General features: G+C 35.5%; 1 non-coding gene across 1 annotated transcript; it reads right to left on the bottom strand.

Annotated features, from left to right (window-relative positions):
• Positions 1 to 10,716: 10,716 nt before the first annotated feature.
• On the bottom strand, positions 10,717 to 10,873 carry LOC113176200 (U1 spliceosomal RNA). Its single transcript, XR_003300043.2, has one exon. It is a non-coding gene; the product is annotated as a U1 spliceosomal RNA (small nuclear RNA).
• Between the last annotated feature and the right edge of the window lie 7,887 nt (positions 10,874 to 18,760).

The raw sequence follows: 18,760 nt of genomic DNA on the forward strand, positions 1-18,760 counted from the left end.
AGTTGGATCTGATCCCACTTACTTTATATTTTCCAGGTACTCCTCACAATCATTAAAGCAGAATGGCTCTTGAAATTTTGTTTTTGCCTACTATGTATTTATTCTCCATTATGTGTATATGTATGAATGAATATATAAACACATGTGTGTATAAAATTCACATATATGTATATATACACATATATAACCATTTTTCTAATTTTGTGAAGTCTTGAATAAGTGGGCATATTGCAGCATTTTTGCAGTTTGTCATTTTGATTCAATTGTTACATTTTGGAATATCTTTACCTTGTCTCATCTTTTGTACTCACTGTTAATTTATTTATTTCTTTTTTTTCTTATGAAACCCCTGCCAGTTTTTGTTCTGGTCCTATTCATTTTTTGTTTTTCTAAGTTCATTTTCATGGATATGTACAATCTTTCCAGAAATGATATCTATATTTTGTTCTGTCAAGGAGAATTTCCTCTCCACAAATGTTTTGTCATTATTTGGTGATATAAATATCAATACCTCTATCCCAAATAGAAGCTAATGTCTTCTTTGAAAAGTATACTAGAAGTTTTAGGTTATATTGGACAAAATACAAACTAATATTGTTAAAACAAGAATAAATTCATTTTAACTATTTTTTATATTTAAAAAAGTAATATAATTTGAAATATAATCTGACAATAAATGTATTTACATTTTTAAATTATAGATTCAGTCATAATATTGATTTCTTACAGAAAAAATGTACAGATTGTCTTGAAACCACAAAAGTGGGACAGAAATTTACATAGTATGCAAGAAGAATGTAAGAGAGGCTGTCTACCACTAAGATATGGGAATAAAAATTTCTTATGTCCTTTAAGTATTAACTCACTAGCAAAGTGGAGGGAAATAAGGATACTTTAATCTTCAAGTCTCAGTACAATGCCATTAACAGACTTGAAAACATCTTTGGTGACTTACAAAGTGAAAATTTAGAAAAAGGCCATCTAGAGTGGAAGATCTTGACAAAGAACCAAAAAATTATAGAGCTAGTCCTGGTGAGGTTCTTTAATAAGGTGAGGGATGGATTGTAATTTATTTAGAGTTTTCTTTTTTCTCTCTCATTATTCATTACAATTCCTGTCTAAGTGCCAATTAACCATTTTAGACATCTATTTTAAAGTTCTTTACTAAATGGTTAGGTCCATAAGATAAATAAGCAGGTGTCTCCCCCTTAAGAAGCTTACTGTCTTTAGGACTGTTAAAGTTATAAACCAAGGTCTCTGGGTGTTAAGTGTTAGAACATTGTTTCTCCTCCTCCTCCTCCTCCCTGCTCTCTCTCTCTCTCTCTCTCTCTCTCTCTCTCTCTCTCTCTCTCTCTCTCCCCCCTCCCTCCCTCCCTCCCTCTCTTTGGTATATGTAGTACTGGGAACTGGACCCAGGTGCACTTTGCCACTAAGCTACATCACCAGCCCTTCTTTTTATTTATTTTTCAAATTTTGAGACAGGGTTTTGCTGAGTTGCTGAGGCTGGCTGCAAGTTTGGGATCTTCCTGCTTCAGACACCAGAGTTGCTGAGAATATAGGCATGTACCAGCTATAAAATTTCCTTTCTTAATTTAGAATTCATCTATAAATATTCTTTGTGTACAGACAGGAGACAAGTTGAAAACTCTGTTGCACTGAGTACCTCTTCAGCTGTTCCTTGACCAGAGGTTACTCTATCCCACTCATTGATATTCTCGAGTCCTCCAGACAGGCATGGACTTTCTCTGAAGACGTATATTATATAATGCTGCTGCCGCTGGTGGTACCTGATTTCACATGCTGCAGAGGGATTTTTCTACTCTTTAAAACATTATGTTTTCTTAAATACATATTTTAAATATAAGATACCTAATATAGTACAAACATACAGAAACAACATAGAACAGCAGTTTTCAGGAGCTGGAGGAAGCAAGAATTGGAATTATTCAGTGAGTAGAGAGTTATAGCTTTGCAAGATGAAAAGTTCTGGAGAGGTCTAGCATAATAATATTGCTGACCCAAGATTTTTTTTAATCATATTTTTAAATTGATTTTATTTTTTTAAATACATGACAGCAGAATGTATTACAATTCTTATAACACATATAGAGCACAATTTTTTCATCTTTGTATAAAGTATGTTCACACCAATTTATGTCTTTATACATGTACTTTTTGCATTACAATTCTTAACACATATATACCACAATTTTTCATATCTCTGTATATAAAGTAGGTTGACACCCAATTCGTGTCATCATACATGTACTTTGGATAATGATGTCCATCACATTCCACCATCCTTGCTAATCCCTTGCCCCCTCCATTTCCCTCCCTCCTCTCTGCCCTATCTAGAATTCATCTATTAGTCCCATGTTCCCCCTCCCTACCTCATTATGAGTCTGTCTTCTAATATCAGAGAAATCATTCAGTATTTGTTTTTTGGGTATTGGCTAACTTCACTTAGCATTGTCTTCTCCAATGCCATCTATTTACCTGCAAATGCCATGATTTTATTTTCTTTTATTGCTGAGTAAAATTCTATTGTGTATACATGCTGCATTTCTTTAATCCATTCATCCACTGAAGGGCATCTAGGTTGGCTCCACAGTTTACCTATTATGAATTGTGCTGCTATAAACATTGATGTGGCTGTGTCCCTGTAGTATGCTGTTTTTAAGTCCTTTGGGTAAAGTCCGAGAGGGATAGCTGGATCAAATGGTGGCTCCATTCCCAGATACCAAGGAATCTCCATACTGCTTTCCATATTGGCTGCATCAATTTGCAGAACCACCAGCAATGTAGGAGTGTACCTTTTTCCCTGCATTCTCACCAACAATTATTATTGTTTGTCTTCATAATAGCTCCCATTCTGACTGGAGTGAGATGATATCTTAGTTTTGATTTGCATTTTTCTAAAATTAATATGGTTCTTATATTTTTTGAGGTTTAACTTATTGTCCATTAAAGGAATTTGAAGAACAATTTAAAACAACATTAGGTGGATTTGAGGGGTGATGAGGAGGTGGATGTCATCTCTGAGACAGCTACTTCACTCTATCATAATGCAAAAGGAATAAACCTGATATTCCAGAAAATTGGGATAAAAAGGGTCTGTTTCAGAGACATAGGAAACCAAATTCTTTATCCTATTACTACCTTCCTAACATTCACTATTCCTTTTTAATATTTTCTGTCTTTTCACATTCTCCCAGAGGGAAAAAGAGGATTATTTCAGTCCACTGGCTTATCCAGAAAGGAATTATGTGTGCATGGGTGTGTACATACATGCCTATATACATGCTCTAAGCTATGGTATCATGGATGGAGAGAATTATGGAGGGAACAAGGAGCACAAGGTGAATTATTCAGTGTGTATTGAAGGTTTTTTAAAAAAAAAACAAAACAAACATTCCTAATCAAACATGGGTAAAATTGTTTTTCAAATCTCTTATTTTGTTTCCTTGAAGAAAACATTATGTATGTAGATGTTAAGGCGAGAAATAAAGCAGGTAATTGGTTTAAGGATTGTTCTGGTGAGGATGGGGTGGAAGAGTTGACTCTGCCTATTAAGCCACTGAGTTGTTTAGAATCCAGAGAAAGGCATGAACTCATTATTGTGGATGTCTTATGATGGCTGATTAAAAAATGGATAAAGGAGAAAATGAAATGGTAATCTCAAATCGGATGGAGGTGAGGCTGTGAGAATTAGACAAGGAGGAGTAAACCTCACCAAGAGTGTAAAGTTTCATGGTATCTTGTTCAGTGGGCATGTGGAGTTGGTAGGAGGAAAGTTTTAGTCACAGTACATAGAGCCTTGTGGATCCCTTTTTAATTTTTGACAATGGGGATGTAAAAGCCCGGGGAGATGTGGTTTTGTCTGAAGCACCTGGAGATTGGAGGATTTCTGCTGAAACTCGGCATGCAGCGTTAACATAATTAATCTTTTTCTGGTAAATATCACTCTACTGACAGTGTTATGACGAAAACAAAGGTTTAGGCCAAGGTACAAGAAATCCTACTGGTAGACTATTTTAAAAACCCATTTGAAGGACTAAAATAAGATAGAAACTATGATGATGTGAAGAAAGATGAAAGAAAAAAAGATTGTTATCCAAGAAGTTAAGAAAATAAAACTACCAGTATCTAAGCTTTAATTTATTTCTACCAGCTGGAAAAAGAAAACATGCATTAATCTGATTCTTTCAGTTTCTTTTGACAGAAACTCTCCCCAAACTAGCTTCTTTGATTAATTAATTCATTCAACTATTTATTAAAAGTTAGGAATTGTCCTAAGGCTCCAGGGCTATAGTAGTGAATAGTAGTGAACAAGGCAAGCTAAGAATCTGCTAGAATTGAGTTTGTATTTTAGTATGAGAAAGAGACTATAAAAAATAAGTAAATTAGAAAATTCAGATTGTTAAACTTGTTATGAGAGTGTGAAATGAAAGAGTAACCAAAGAATTCTTGAAAGAATACACTACCTTAATTACTCTTGGCAGGGAAGTCCTGTCTGAAGAAGTAATGTATACACCAAGATTATGAAAAATTGTTTCTATTAGGACATATAACTGAAATAATTCTGTGTGATGCTGTTTTTAGATAGATATAGATAGATAAGATACTCATATTGCAGCAAGAGGTCCTCCAAGAATCTTGCTTCTGAAAAGGAAACATGCTCCCCACCCTGAGGCTATCCGTAGGAGCAGGAGAGGGTATCTGTCCAATTGGTCATTGGACAATTACTGTAGTTTTACATGGGTAACATAATGGAAAGATGCTTCAGAAACACAGAAGTAAGTGGAGTGATTTTGCAAAATAGGTTAGAGTAATCACAGTAGACAGAAAAAAAATACCCATCATCACAAACTATGCACTCTAGTCCCACAATTGACAATATTTCTTACGTAGAAAACAAAGAAAGGGTATTCTGTGCATTTGGATGAATGAACAATGACTACCTAAATAAAAGAAGTCATACATTTTAGAGAAGAGCCTATTATATGTTAGACCCACAGTAATGAGGTCAGAATGATCAAGGCAATGCTGACTATAGCCACATAATCAAATATAATTAGAAAATAGTATTAGGAAATAGTTTTTAAAAACACGGCATAGTTTTTTCCTTGCAAATGTTGTTTTGATGCATGCATCTGATTCAGTTTCTTTTGAAATCTGTATTATGATGTACAAAAATCTCATTTTTAACTGTCAGTAATAAAACTGAGAAATTTTCTTTAAAAACAATTCCATACCAAATAAAACCTTAATGAATAAATGCTTACTGGAGACTAAACTGACTATCAGATGCAAACAGATATGTTAGAATTTGATTTAGGAAATCAGAAATGGTTAATATACACTTTTTTGTCAGAGAAAAGACTATAGTAATGGTGAGGAAGGACTCCCTATTGTTAATAAGCACAAGGTTTTATTCTGGTTTTGTCCCAGGAGACTTTTTTTGTGGTTGTAATTCAACAATATATGATGATGCTGATGTGATTGTGTGTGAGTGTGTATGTATACTTTACCTATGTGTTTGTTTATCCTTTTAAAAATATTAATGCATAATAATTTCTTAGTTCAAATAGGAAGGCATCCTTTTTCAGGGATCTTGTTTTACATTTAGAGTTAAAAAATTGGTAACTGTATTAGCAAGAAGAGACTGAAGTTAGTGTTTGTACACTAAATCAATCTCTTTACCTGTGTTTGTGATGAGTCTATATGCTCTTCTGATTTTTTTTTCTTTTATACCTCAAGGATGGGTAACTTTAGGGATGTATTTAGAACTGATCTGACAACTGAGTTAATTAAAATGTTAAAAAGACCTCTGTTTTTAATGGGAAAAAGAAATCTTTCAAGAGGAGCTGTTCTTCTTAAAAGAGAGATCACAAGAGAAGTGAGACATACGATGGGGGCCATTAGAGAGAAGGATGAATGCCAGTTTGTGAAGTGCTGCTTCAGCTGTCCCAGGAGACTAGCTGCCAAGCACACTCAAGGAGGAAACACAAAATCAGACATCTGTATGTGTGCGGCATCCACCATGTTTGCTCTGAGGAGAGAGAACCATATGAAGCAAGACAGCAAAGGTGAAATCCAACAAGATAGCCTACTTTATTGCCATGGCAACTCAACCCTGATGAAAGTCGAAAAACAATAAAATATCTGTGAGAAAAAAAATCTGTTCTATGAATACCTACTGATTTGAGGAAAGATGCACCCCTGGAAAGAGCTTGATATTTGGTAATTTCTTGTAACAAAGCCAGGGGTGCTACTTTTGGGAAATGCTGGTTTAAAAAGCATCACATTTACTAAATTATTTAGTTTGTCTTGGTTGCTAAATTTAGATTTATACGTGAAAGCTGTAGTTTCATATAAAAATCTTAAGTGACATTGCAGAGGTTCAGGTATTAACCTTGTCATTCTCTTCGATGCCTTTTGTCAATTTTTTTTTCAATCGTACCTTACATAAATTGTGTGTTTGATAAGAGGAGTTCTATGAAATATTGGTATTAAGTTAAATTAAAGCTACATTTTATTGGCCTAGAATAGATTCTCACATTTCAACATTATTTTTTAAAAATGCTCTTTCTTCAACCTGCTGTTTGTATGGGTCAGTATGAAGGAAAAAATGTGTGTTTTTTTTTAATCTTATGAATTTGTTGAACTATCACAGCTTTCTAAATCTTCCTAGAGTTTAGAGATTCTGAGCTGTTGCTGTGATTGTTTTTATTCAAATAAGACCTTCTGGTTTGTAGAAAATGTCTGGGAAAGCTTGTTTTTCTTTTAAAATTTTTTTTCTTTGAAGTAATTTACAGACAACAAAATCCATTGTAAGAAAGTGAGCTTTGACAAATATAGCCAGACACACAGTTATTTTCACAATTACTTTCTTTACATTATTATTACATTTAATTTAGGAACTAAAGTATGCATCTCTGTCTTTTCACACTATTTTATTTATGCTGACTTGCATTTGGTAAAATATAGAAATGATACAGCATATCCTGTAACCTTTATGCTAGCATTGATACATGAAAAGATACACACACACACATAAATTACATCTATATGTTATAAACTCAACAATGAGGTGTTATGATTTTTTATTCAAAAAATATAGATTTTTAAAAGGAATTAAGAATATTATAATACAAACCTTTTATTTGTCTTGCATTTATTTACATTATGTTACTATCCCTATTCCTCTTCCTCCTTTTCTGTGGATTTGAATTACAACTGTATACACTTTTCTTTCAAACTGAAAGAATTCTATTTGAATTTTTTTTTTTTTTTTTTGGTTTGGGTATTGAACTAAGGGGCACTGGACCACTGAGCCACATCCCCAGCCCTGTTTTGTATTTTATTTAAAGACAGGGTCTTACTGAGTTGCTTAGTGGTTCTCTTTTGCTAAGGCTGCTTTTATTTTCCCCCTAACTTACTTACTTACTTACTTACTTTATTTATTTATTTATTTATTTATTTATTTATTTATTTATTTATTATTTATATATAGCAGCAGAATGTATTACAATTCTTATTACATATATAGAGCTTAATTTTTCATATCTCTGGTTGTATACATAGTATTCTCACACAAATTTATGTCTTCATACCTGTACTTTGGAAAATAATGATCATCACATTCCACCATCATTAATAACCCCATGCCCCCTCCCTCCCCCTCCCACCCCTCTGCCCTATTAGAGTTCATCTATTCCTCCCATGCTCCCTCTCCCTATCCCACTATGAATCAGCTTCCTTATATCAAATAAGACATTTGGCATTTGTTTTTTTTGAAATTGGCTAACTTCACTTAGCATTATCTTCTCTAACTCCATCCATTTACCTGAAAATGCCATGATTTTATTCTCTTTTATTGCTGAGTAATATTCCATTTTGTATCTATGCCACATTTTTTAATCCATTTATCTATTGAAGGGCATTTAGGTTGGTTCCACAACCAACAGTTCAGCTATTGTGAATTGTGCTGCTATAAACATTGGTGTGGCTGTGTCCCTGCAGTATGCTATTTTTAATTCCTTTGGTATAGACGGAGGAGAGGGATAGCTGGGTCAAATAGTGGTTCCATTCCCATTTTCCAAGAAATCTCCATACTGCTTTCCATAGTGGCTGCACCAATTTGCAGGCCCACCAGCATTTTATGAGTGTACCTCTTTCCCCACATCCTCGCCAACATTTATTGTTGTTTGTATGCATAATAGCTGCCATTCTGACTGGAGTGAGATGAAATCTTACAGTGGTTTTGAATTGCATTTCTCTAATTGCTAGTGATGATGAACATTTTTTCATATATTTGTTGATTTATTGTACATCATATTCTGAGAAGTATCTCTTCAGGTCCTTGGCCCATTATTGATTTGGTTATTTGGTTTTTTGGTGTCTAGCTTTTTGAGTTCTTTATATACCCTATGATTAGTGCTCTATCTGATGTGTGAGGGGTAAGAATTTGCTCCCAAGATGTAGGTTCTCTGTTCACCTCACAGATTGTTTCTTTTGCTGAGAAGAAACTTTTTAGTTTAAGTTCATCCCATTTATTGATTCTTGATTTTAATTCTTGCACCACAGGAGTCTTATTAAGGAAGTTGGGGCCTAATTCCACATGATGGAGATTAGAGCCTACTTTTTCTTCTATTAGACACAGGCTCTCTGGTTGTATTCCTAAGTCCTTGATCCATTTTGAGTTGAGTTTTGTGCATGGTGAGAAATAGGGGTTTACTTTCATTTTGTTGTATATGGATTTCCAATTTTCCCAGCACCATTTGTTGAAGAGGCTATCTTTTCTCCAATGCATGTTCTTGGCACCTTTGTCTAATATAAGATAATTGTAGTTTTGTGGGTTAGTCTCTGTGTCCTCTATTCTGTACCATTGGTCTACCAGTCTGTGTTGGTGCCAGTACCACGCTGTTTTTTGTTACTATTTCTCTGTATTATAATTTAAGATCTGATATAGTAATACCACCTGTTTCACTCTTCCCGGTAAGGATTGGTTTAACAATTGACAGACCTTTAGCCATGCTGAAGAAGAGAAGAAGAGAGAAAACTCAAATCACTAACATAGGTGATGAAAAAGGAAATATCACAATGAACACTACAGAAATACAGAAGATAATTAGAAATTATTTTGAAAACCTGTACTCCAATAAAATAGAAAATATGAAAGACATTGACAAATTTCTGTAGTTATATAATTTGCCCAAATTGAATCAGGATGATACACAAAATTTAAACAGATCAATTTCAAGTGAAGAAATAGTAGACGCCATCAAAAGTCTACCAACCAAGAAAAGCCCAGGACCAAACAGATACACAGCCAAATTCTATAAGAGTTTTAAATAAAAATTAATACCAATACTCTCCAATTTATTTCAGGAAATAGAAAAAGAGGCAGCACTTCCAAACTCATTCTATGAGGCCAATATCACTTTGATTCCAAAACCAGGCAAGGACACATCAAAAAAGAAAAATAAAAAACTTCAGACCAAAATCTCTAATGAACAAAGATATAAAAATTCTCAATAAAATTCTGGCAAATAGAATACAAAAACATATCAAAAAGATAGTGCACCAGGATCAAGTGGGATTCATCCCAGGGATACAGGTTTTTTTCAACATACAAAAATCAATAAATGTAATTCATCACATCAATAGACTTAAAGATAAGAATCATATAATCATCTCAATAGACACAGAAAAAGCATTTGACAAAATACAGCATCCATTTTTGTTCAAAATACTAGAAAAAACTAGTGATAACAGTAACATATCTCAACATCATATAGGCTATCTATATTAATCCCCAGGCCAACATCATTCTACATGGAGAAAAACTGAAGGTATTCCCTCTATAAACTGGAACAAGACAGGGGTACCCTCTTTCGCCACTTCTAATTAACATAGTTCTTGAAACACTGGACAGAACATTTACTCAGATGAAAGAAATTAAAGGGGTTCACATAGTAAAACAAGAACTAAAATTGGCACTATTTGCTGATCATGTGGTTCTATACCTAAAATGTTCCACCAAAAAACTTCTAGAACTAGTAAATGAATTCATCAAAGTATCAGGATATAAAATCAACACCCATAAATCAAATGCATTTTGAAATATCAGTGACACATTCTCAGAAAGGGAAATAAGGAAAACTACACCATTCTCAATAGCCTCCAAAAAAAAAAAAAAAAAGAAAGAAAGAAAGAAAGAAAAAGAAAAGAAAAAAACCTTGGGAATCAATAAAAGAGGTGAAAGATCTACATAATGAAAATTATAGAAATCTAAAGAAAAAAAATCAAAGAAGATCTTAGAAGATGGAAAGATCTATCTTGCTCTTGGATAGGCAGAATTAATATTTATATCAACATGGGCATACTTCCAAAAGCACTATACAGATTTAATGCAATTCAGATCAAAATTCCAATGACATTCCTCCTAGAAATAGACAAAGCAATCATGAAATTCATCTGAGGCTGGTTTTAAACTTGCAATCTTCCTGCTTCATCCTTCAGAGCTGCTGGGATTATAGGCCTGTGGCACCACATGGGGCTTTTTTTGTTGTTGTTAATTTCTTAGACTATACTTCTTAGCATTAAATTCTTTCAATATTTTTAAATTGAAAAGCTTTTAACATTCATTCATCAAAAATTGTTTCTGTAGACCTTAAATTCTTATTTGGTAGCTATTTTATTCCTCCAGCAGGCAGGAACACAGTCCCTCCACTACCACAAATTATGCAGTAGAGTTTCCCACATTTGGGGAAATTGAAGGGGTCAGCACTTCCAGAGTACAACGAATAAGCCTAGACCTGGGAAAACCACCTTTGTGATTGTGGTGTCTCCCCTGCCAGGTAAGTACTGTTACTATTATTTCAATGTGTTTTTTACCTCTGTTGTTTCTAATGCGAAATTGGCCATTTATTGTATCATCAAGATGTATATGAAGCATATTTTGAACACTTCTCTCTGCTTTTGCCTTTCAATATACTGATGTATCCAATTGTGGTTCTTTTGTGTTTGTAATATTTGGGGTTCATTGAGGTTGTAGGATCTGTAGGTTAATTTTCCCACCAAATTCTGAAAGTTTGGAGCACTGTTACTTTAAATATTTTTCTAACTTACTTTTCTTCTCCTGGAAATCTTAATCTCACATATTGAGATGTTTGCTATTGTGTCACAAAATCACCAAATGGGGGCGGGGGGAGGGTGTCAATTATTTCTTTACCCATTCGTTGTATTTTAAATTTTCTGCTGCTTTATCTCTAAGCTTACTAATTCTTTCTTCCACTATCTCATACATTTCAAATCTACTAACCAGCAGAGATTTTAATTTTAGCTATTACAATTTTGGGTTCTAGAATTTAAATTTAAATTTTCCTTCTAAAATTTTCATTTCTCCATTGAGTCATATTTCCTTTGGTTATTTGAACATGAATTCATTTATTTTTTTTGAAATTAAATGAATAATACATACTTAATACATACTTTGACAACTCTAAATCTAACATACAGATCCACCTGAAGTCAATTGTGATTGAATGTTTCTAAATTTTTTTTCCAGGTTATGGATCACATTCCTATTTATTTGTCTAGTTCATGAATAACAATTTGGCTGATAATTTTTGCATGATAGATAATATACTATAAACATTCTGGATTTGTTTGTTTTCTTCGAAGGAATGTTTCTTGTTTGTTTGTTTTAGTAGTCAATTATGTTATTTACAGTCATATTGTGAAATACTTCCCCACTGCAGTAGGTCAGTATTGACTTATTTTTTAGTGCAATTTTCTTAGGATCCCCCCTGTGTTTGCATAGTTTAGGGATAAATCAATAATTCTAACAAGGATATGCTGACACTTCAAGCCAATATGATTCCCACATGCACCATCCCAGCTGTGTATGAGATGAGAACTATAGGTAAAGGTATAGCAAAATCACATTTCTCTGGTCTTTCAGTTTTCACTGAGCTCTTTGGGATCTGTTGAACATTCTTAACTTATCCATCAACCAAGCATATTCAAAGAATATGTCTCATTTCTTCTCTGATTCTCTTGCTTTCAACTGTTTCAATTGGGAATCAATTTAACAAAAGAGGTAAAAGACCTCTACAATGAAAACTATAGAACACTAAAGAAAGAAATTGAAGAAGACGTTAGAAAATGGAAATATCTCCCATGCTCTTAGACAGGCAGAATTTATATTGTCAAAATGGCCATACTACCAAAGCACTATACAGATTCAATGTTATTCCAATTAAAATCCCAATGTCATTCCTTATAGGTATAGAAAAAGCAATCATGAAACTCATTTGGAAAAATAAGAGACCCAGAATAGCCAAAGCAATCCTTAGCAAGAAGAGTGAAGCAGGAGGCATAATAACACCAGACTTTAAACTATACTACAAAGTTATATAGAAACAAAAATAGCATGATATTGGCACCAAAACAAACATGTAGACTGATGGTACATAATAAAAGACACAGAGACAAAGGCACATGAATACAGTTATCTCATACTAGACAAAGTCACCAAAACCATACATTGGAGAAAAGATAGCCTCTTCAACAAATGGTGCCGGGAAAACTGGAAATCCATATGCAACGAAATGAAACTAAGTCCCTATCATCTTAAAGTGGATCAAAGACCTAGGAATTAAACCAGAGACCCTATGCCTAATAGAATAAAAAGTAGGCCCAAATCTTCATCATGTTAGATTAAGCCACAAATTCCTTAATAAGAATTTTAAAGCACAAGAAATAAAATCAAGAATCAATAAATGGGATGGATTCAAACTAAAAAGCTTCTTCTCAGCAAAAGAAACAATCAATGAGGAATAAATTTGGGAGCAAATTTTTGCCATATGCACGCAAGATAGAGCACTAATCTCCAGGATATATAAAGAACTCAAAAAACTTAATACCAAAAAACCTAAACAACCCAATCAATAAATGGGCTAAGGAGCTGAACAGACACTTCTCAGAAGGTGATATACAATTGATCAATAAATATAAGGAAAAATGTTCAACATCTCAAGCAATTAGAGAAATGCAAATCAAAACTGCTCTAAGATTTCATCTCAACTCTAATCAGAATGGTAGTTATCAAGAATACAAACAACAATAAGTGTTGGTGAGGATGTGGGGGAAAGGCACACTCATACATTGCTGGTGAGACTGCAATTGGTACAGTCAATCTGGAAAGCAGTATGGAGATTCCTTAGAAAACTTGAAATGGAACCACCATTTGACCTAGCTATTCCACTCATTGTCTATGCCCAAACGGCTTAAAAACGGTATGTTAAAACTTTTTTTAAAAACTAACTTTTGCAAACAACTATTCCATAATTTAAAACAAGACATTAATAAAAAATATCCAACTTACACAGCCCACACAGTATAAGGATATGGTTATATTTGCACAATGCAAGCATTAAAATTTTGAAGAGCTGTTAGTAACTAAAGATCCATGTATATTAGGCTTCCATTTTTATTAATGAGGAAAACAGTAGTCATAACCTACTTTTATCTGTTGAGTACTATCCTAACCCTAAAATATAGATCTTATCATTTGTTCCTCACACTAACCCTGTAGTGGGTGCTATGAGCAGATGAATCTAATTTAGAGGTTTTGCTTTCCTGACACACATTGTTGAAGTTTTGATGAAGAACAACTTGTGTGTCTAATTATTTTTCTTTCTATACATTGGGGATAATTTAAGTTACTAATGAAATGTACCTAATTTTAATTTCAAAATGCCCTTAAATCTTTTTGTAAAATACATATATTTTTTACTATTTTTATTTTGTTGTTTGTTTATTTATTTTTTATTATTTTTTTAGACAAAATACTTTTATTTTATTTATTCATTTTTTATGAAGTACTGAGGCTTAAATACAGTGCCTCAGATGTGCTGAGCAAGCACTCTACAATTAAGCCAGAACTCCAGTCCCAATCTTTGAGATTTTTAGCATAGGCATTCTGAAAACACTGCACAAGGTGCAGGATATTTTTTATTTGATTGATACATTAAATTACTGATGCAAGGGTGTTAGATTCCAGGCTTTCAAGTAGCCAGAGGAAGAGTGTCCTGTAAATATTTTCTGTGATGAAACAAAACAAGTATCTGTGATTTCTTAAACTTTGTTAACACTACTGCTGAAAATTTTTGTCTTTGGAACTAGTTACAAACAATGCAAATCCTATGGTTTGAAATATATAAGTATTTGTCCATGCTCAGTCTCTATTGCTTATAGAAATTGAAGGTTTAGGATACACCTCCTTGAACAGAAGTTGCTAATGTTATACATTCAGGGTATGGAGAAACTTCTTCTGAAAATCTATTGGTAGGCCTGAAATTATTATTGGGGTGAACAAGGGTAGGTCAGAGCTCAGAACATGCTCAAATCTTACTGAGTCTATCAGGAGATTCATTAATTTTCTCCTTTTGTACCCTTAATTGAATCAAGAGGGAAGTAATTCTTCCAGCAAAGAAGTTAGCAAAACCACTGGTAAATCTCTTTTCTGGGACAAACTGAAACCTTTGAGATGTAATTGCTCTGCCTTGACTTCAGGTTGAGTCAAGGAGACTGTGGTGGTTATGAAGGCTCTGGTGAGGTAGATGTTGACAGGGCAGCTTGGGGTTAGCATGGGCTGATGCTTGGTTCTTGGTCTCAGTGAGACTGTGGGCCTGGGCTGCCCCCAAGTGTTCAGCCATTGCCACCTGGGGGAAACAGCTTGTTCCTCACTTTGGTGGACCATAGCAGCAGAGCAGAGGAGAGGTTGAGAGGACCTTAGTGGAGCCATGTGGATGATAGCAGCTGTATCCTTCAGGCATTGCCTCCCTTAGTCACACTTCTGCTGGAGGTGATTGAGTCCCTTGGCAAGCTGGGGCCAGAATTACATTATAAAGGTATAACTAGGGCAGAGGCTGGCTCAGAGGTAGGGTGCTCACATGGCATGCACGAGGCCCTGGGTTCTATCCCTAGTTCTTTTTTCTGCAAAAAGCTGGAATCATCCTGGGCAGGAAGACTATGGCTTGCATTTTCTTTCCCAAGGCAAGAAGTCAGATGTAGGCCCAGGTCACTCCCTGCATCTCCCTGGCCTTGCTCTTGTCTTCCATCTCCCCATCCTGAAAGCCTCCATTTCTCCCCACCAGATCTGCAGGGCTCACTCATTTCCTTTCACCCAGAGGAGTCACTTTCATCTTTGGGTGGTGAGTGACCATTCCTTCCTTCTCTGCTCCTCCTGGAAGGATCTCTTTCCCCCAGCTGGGCACTTTTCCCACACTGGACCCTCTCTCGTTCTCCCTGTCACAGTCCACCTGGCCTCCTGAGTACCCCCCAGTCAGTTGTGACTGCATCTGCAGCATGGTTGGAGTGGGGGCTCGTGCCTGCCTCTTAGAGTGGCATCTGATCTTCCTGCACCGTGCTTAGTACTAGAATGTTCCCAGGACCTGCAGGTGCTCCGAGCATGGTGGTGCCTAAATTAATTCCCCATAGTGGAGGCAGGAGGACTGAGGCTCTGCCCTGACAAGTTTGCCTTGGGGCCAGGCCCAGACCCCACAGGCTGTCCTTGAGTAGTGGCCAAGTGGAGGAAAGTGGTGCCCAGCCAGTGCTTGGTTGTGGTGGAAGACAAAGCAGGGAGCCTCCAAGAGCACTTGAGATTTCTAACATGTCCTTCATAAAGGAAGCAGGTGGTGTGAGCACAGCTCTTCATGAGCCTCAGTGGTCTCATTTCCTCCCCCAGCCCAGGTACCCCAAGAAAATCCACTGCAGCCTGCAGGCAGAGGTCTCCCCTTCACCTCTAGGACTTCCAGAGATTAAATCTCTCTGTTGACTTGCTGGGTAGCCATGAATGCCCAGTTGGTGGAGTTCAATTTGGATGTGAGTTCTGAAAGATAATTCGTAAAAGCAGCATTGCATGAAGGGTTTGAATTCCAAAGCTGAAGGAAGTCTGAGCCACTGGAGCTTAATTAGAACCTGGAAACTCATAAGCCAGTGGGGTGGTGGGGACCAAAACCATGACATGCTAGGTTTCTCTCTGATCAGCTGAGAGGCATCATCCCATATTAAATGTCCTGGAAAAACCTACATCTTCATTCCTCCATGCAGGTCACCATCATTACTCCCTCCAGAGCCAGGGTCTCCTCTGGAATGACCCAGTTCTTCCAAGGTAGTCTTTTCACTTATTCTCCCTGACACTGGGGCACCAGAAATCCATCACCACCACCAAACATGATGCAAGGAAGGCAAAATTTCTATAGTTCTCTAACATCACATCTTTATATAAGTTTTTCTGAGCAGGCTGAAGGCATTTCTGTGAACGTCTAGTGCGTTCAGGTCCCTGGGTAAGGATCGTGAAATCACTGGGACACAGGGGATGCAGAGCCAAGGCAGCAACTGCAACTGCATGCTGAGGTTTATTTGCAAGTTCCTTTTATATTCTTCTTCTAACAAAGCAAGCAATTATTCAGTAACATTTCATCTACATAGCCCAAATATCATGCCTCAGCGGGTACACAGAGCTAAATTCAGATTGTTCCTGTTCTTTTTGATAAGTACCCTCCTAAAGTTCTTTGTAGACATTATCTAATCCCCTGAGGATGTATTTGCTTCTTTAGAATGTACTGTTCCCAGGTCCAGTATGCAGGAAGCTTCTTCCTCTTGGCCAAACCATGCAGAACTTGTGACTTGAGATAAGGGGAAGAGAACTTTTCCTCCTCCTAGCTGAGGTTTGCCTCAGCTGACCTAAATCACAGCCACAGCTCTTGCAAAGTGTCAGGCCTGAGGGAGCTAAACTCTGCACACTTAAACCCCAACACATTTCCACTCCTCTTCAGTAAAATCAATGGCTATATCCCTGAATGTTAACAGGACCATTTCTTGGCTTTCAGGGTTCTCAGCGTTCTCCCTGTGATTTGTTTTCAGATTCTGCATAGTACAGACACCTGGGCTCCAGATTCAGGACAGAAAGCCTATAAAAAGATTGAAAAAATGGCGGGCTCAAGATGCCAAGAGAACAAAAGATTGTGGAAGCTGTTGTTTGTTTATTTATATGTGGTGCTGAGGATCGAACTCAGCACCTCACATGTGCAAATGCTCTGCCACTGTGCCACAGCCCCAGCCTGCCCTTAAATCTTAAACTCTTTTTCTTATAATGTTGGTAACTTTAGAGTACTTGTCATTGATAAGAAAAGGAAAGTGCAGCACCCTTAGAATGAGAACCACAATTACTTAGTGATTGAGTGAAGCAATGAAGCGGACTTTAGCAGGAAGCATGCAGTTTTAATACCTTCTACTTGGAAGGCATATGATTGTCTGACCTAAATTTCACAATAATGAAAGTTAACAATAAAGACAAGTCAGAAACTAGTAAGTTTTCTAGATTTTGTTTCCTACTTACTTCATTTTATTCCTATGATAAACCAATGGAAACTCTGGCCTTGACCTATCCACTTCATTTTCTCCACTCTCTGACTTGAATCTTTCTCGGAAAGATTTGTCTAAATACATTTGTCTAGATCCCAACATTTTTTTTTTTCTGATTGTGGATACACTTAAATTTTATTTTATTTTTTTTTTAATTATTCACTTCTATTAAAATTTTCCCTTAGGAGTCAAATGAACAGAGAAGTTATTCATTTTTTGGTTTCCACCTGGCTGAAAGCTCAAAAGAAATAAAATCATTAAATGAAAGATACTAACTAAGAAAGTCAAATAAATCCTATTTTCTAATGAGAATTTTAAAAAAAATTATCTCCTTGATTGACAGATGAACCAAATCTCTAATATACCCCTAACATCTATGAATTTATTAACATCTAACATGCACCCTGGTTTCTAATGTATATACCACTACTCTCTGTTACTTTTTAATCCATTATTACCTAATATTCTAGGTATTCTATGATGTCTGCATCACAACAACTGTGTCTCTCCAGAGCTCACTATTTCTGAGAGTCTCAAACATTTTAACTAAAGACCTAGGTCTGATGTACCATGCCTTTCTGTGTTACTTTTGCACATTACTTTTGGTGCTCATACATAGATACAGTTTTTGCTAGTATGTCCAATAGTTTCTTTCATGATGTCTTCTATATTTGAATCACTTTCTTTATCTGTCTGCCAGCAGTCAGTATTTAATGAAAATCATACTCCAGATTCATTTTTCTCTGAAATTATTTCTCCTACTGAGAAAGAGATTTGTCCCAGTTTTATGGTATCCTTTTCAAAATGTCATACAGTTTCAATTATTTTTTTCACATACAGGATCTTATTTAATCCTTTCAGCAACCTTGTGTAGGGGGTACATCATTAGCTCAGAACTAATTAAAGCTGAGATCATAATTAAGTTTTTAAAACCACAATATTAATAACTGACAGAGAAGGTTCTCCAAGTCCTCCGTCTCACATGAACAGCAATTTTTTTGATTGTGCTATTTCATTCCTATTGTAAGGAAGACTGGAGAGTGAGATATATAATAAATACACCTAGAAAATTTAGTTCATTTAAATAGAAATTAGTTTCTTCTTTTGTAAAAACAGACTTCACACTAGCACAATTCATTTGATTATGTAAATATTTTTAGATCAATACTACCAACATTTCATTGAACATCTATTTTGTGCAAATATGTGGACATTCTACTAGTGTTAGCTCATAGAACTCCTAATAACATGTGAATTGCTCATATTCTCTCCTGAGGCTCTTCCTTGGCTTGTCAACAAGATTCCGTTCTATATATTT

Source organism: Urocitellus parryii, chromosome 11 (genome assembly GCF_045843805.1).
Source record: "Urocitellus parryii isolate mUroPar1 chromosome 11, mUroPar1.hap1, whole genome shotgun sequence".
In the NCBI taxonomy this organism is placed as follows: Eukaryota; Metazoa; Chordata; class Mammalia; order Rodentia; family Sciuridae; genus Urocitellus; species Urocitellus parryii.